Source organism: Psammomys obesus, unplaced genomic scaffold (assembly GCF_907164565.1).
Source record: "Psammomys obesus unplaced genomic scaffold, mPsaObe1.curated_primary_1811, whole genome shotgun sequence".
Taxonomy (NCBI): Eukaryota; Metazoa; Chordata; class Mammalia; order Rodentia; family Muridae; genus Psammomys; species Psammomys obesus.
The window spans coordinates 20,536,770-20,540,011 of NW_026596069.1; the positions used below are offsets into that span (position 1 = coordinate 20,536,770).

Consider the following 3,242-nt stretch of genomic DNA (forward strand, 5'->3'; position numbering starts at 1 on the left):
GATAGATAGATAGATAGATAGATAGATAGATAGATAGATAGATAGATAGATAAGTAGGTAGGTAGATAGGTAGGTAGGTAGGTAGGTAGGTAGATATAATTTAAAAAGAACAAAAAAAAAAACCCCAAAAAAACAATAGTAACAACAGCAAAAGATCAAAATAACAAATTTTTCATTGCCTTTCTTAAAACATACTTTCTATTCAGCAATAAAGCTTATATGAAGTACGTTATTAACTGCACAATAGGAATTAATAGTGGTCTCTGGAAAGTTGTACTCTGAGTTTTCAGTTTCATAATTTATTTAGAAAAAACATCCTATTTTAGAATATGTTTCTAATCTGTTATGCATTTTAATCACTTTCCCCACAGGTTGCTATGCAAAGTCAATGTGCCAGCATATACACTGTTATAGTCTTTTTCTTCCCCTTTAATGTCTGATATAAAATGAAAGTAAAAATGCCTTGAAGTGTTAAAAAAAAATGAATAAATTCTTTGCTTCACTCTGCACAGATTCACTGAACTCACATTTCTCAAAAAAGAAAAAAAAAGATCCAAATGAACATAAGGGTCAGAAAATATATTTTCAAAACTCTTTAAGAAATCTGGAAGCTTAAATTTCAAGATCAAATGGCTTGCTGTGCAGAATTTGGAGTGATGTACTAAGGGAAAACACCATGGAAAATATAAATGTTAACCTACAACACACAACATACAGTACACATTTCAGACAAGTCTGCAGATGTACTGAGCTTGCTTATTTGGAATTAAAATTTGACAACTAGTAACGTTCTATAAAGCTTCACAAATAGGGCTAGAGAGACAGCTCAGCGGTTAAGAGCACTGTCTGTACTTCCAGAGGTCCTGAGTTCAACTCCCAGCAACCACATGGTGGCTCAGAACCATCTATACTGGGATCTGATGCCCTCTTCTGGCATGCAAGTGTGCATGCAGATGAAGGACTCACACATAAAATAAATCTTAAAAAAAAAAAGGAGGGGAGTACTAATAAAGTTCTATTAAAAAAAAAAACTTCACAAATATAGGGTAAAGTGGAAGAATATCACTATTTACATTTTAGAAAAAGTATATTAACTCCAAAATTGCAGCTGTGAAAACTGTTTTTAGAGAAAAACAAAAACACCTAAAATAGTGTAAAACAAAACAAAAAAACAGCACACACTGAAAATGGGAAAAGATACCCTTCAAGCTTAAGATAAAATGTCTGAATTACAGGAATGGCCACAGACATTTTGCCAGTTAGCAGAAAGGTTTCCAAATGGATAACCTGTCAGATCAATGGCAACAGTATGCAGCAGGAGCCATTGCAATGGGCTGAGACTAGGCTGAAGGCAAACACAAAGGCATCCAGGTGAGAATGGCAATGAGAATGAGAATGGTGAAGAAGTCAATAAGAATAAAAAAAAAAAAAAAACAATCACTAGACATCTTTATAAAAACCTGGCAATTAAAAAAAAAGTAAGTTTCTAAAACTATTTTAGAAAAAAAAAATGAAAAACCCCGGGGAGAATTGTCAATAACAAAAGCTACAGTCATTAACAATATGCAAAGTTCAGATTTAGGCATGATTTGAAACATGATAAACACCCTACTGAAACATTTCCAAGCATAAACAAAGCCCACAACTTCTTGAAGCAGTTCTTTTGGGATTCTGCATTTAAAATGTTGTCATTAGTCCACTTTCCTAGTGACCAGTTTGCAAAGAAAAGCAAAGCTGTTGTAATAGAGCAACAACCACTAAACAGCATTAATCTTCCCAATTAAGCCAAGAAAACGTCCTAGTTAATACAAAAAGAATAAACTACACTACTACAACTTCTACAAGCGCGTAACTTTATATATTACTATAGAAGAGAATACTCCAACTCAACAGTATGGCAGGGATAATATTTTTATAAAACAAATTACAGTAACCCATGTGTGTGACTCTGAAAGGAAACTATTTTGTACAGTGAAGTTATAGTCTTATAGGACAGAAGAAAGATAAAAATGACAATATTTAACTTTCAGACTAACAACAACTTTGCAGCCAATAAATAATACAAAAAATGGCTCTTTTCTAAGAAAGTTGATTTCTTTTTTTACCACAGTGGATTTACTGTAGAAGACTTTAAAAATAGTATGGAAGGAAATTATATTTCTTTTGACCTCACTTGAAAAAGAAATACTAAAGAGCAGTACAAAGAAAAAAAAAAAAAGGTTTACTATCCCTCACTTTCAGTAAAAGAAGCCACATCCTACCTGACAGTATTTTTTGAAGATTGCTGCCTACCTACTGTCTTCATTGATTAAATACACCACCAAAAATATGAAATAAAACCATCTCTTTGAAAACCATGGGGGGGGGGAGGAACGACACGGAATCTAAGTACTCATGGTTATGAAGCAAGAATACACAGGGTAAGATAATTAACTTTCTGAGATATACTTTTCAAAAAGAGAATCATTTTTTAAAATATTTTTAAAAGAGAGATATAAGTATCCAACCAGTTTTTAATTAAAGCAAGAAGAGATACTCAGGATTCAGATCAATGACAAGTAGCACAAGCTACAAATATCTAGCATTAACCTAGGTTTGCTTAGAAAGAATGCTAGATGTAGTTCTCAGGTTAACAGTATTAGATAAATTTACAATGGAAGGAAATTTGAGTAAGAAACAATCTGTTTAAAATAACTCTGGCTCCAACACTTTAATTTTTCTTCCTTTCTTGCCCTAATACCCCTATACCCAGAGTTCATGTATTTTCTTTCTCTATGCTCAAAAAAATACAATGTGTTGATTCTAAGAATCTTACTCCATTTCCATGTGTTTTGCCTGAGCTCCCACATTAATCCAAACAATAAGGGCCTTAGAACATTAATAAATAACCTGCTGCTGCTGGCACCTAGGCGCCAAGTACAGCAATGCTGAGGACAACAAATTTCATAGTTCAAGAGGCACAGTTAAGGAAAAAGGTTACTCAGGAAATCACTCTTATTTAGCACAAAGATCCTTAAAAATTGCATGAAATCGGTCAAGTAACTATAGAAACCAATTTCTTCAGCTCCATATCACACGTCTCACACCTCAATTGTCTTTATTATCATCTGCTGTCAGATCCTTAACCAGGAATGTGAACAGGCTTGATGATTTATTCAGGAGGGAAAAGAATCTGTAGGTCAAGTGAAAAAATTACACACACACACACACACACACACACACACACACACACACACACACAC

General features: G+C 33.6%; 1 protein-coding gene across 1 annotated transcript in view; it reads right to left on the reverse strand.

The window, feature by feature from the left end:
* Nucleotides 1–3,242, reverse strand: part of Taf4b (TATA-box binding protein associated factor 4b) — a 114,678-nt gene that overhangs the window by 28,390 nt on the left and 83,046 nt on the right. The gene's annotated exons all lie outside the window — the stretch shown is intronic.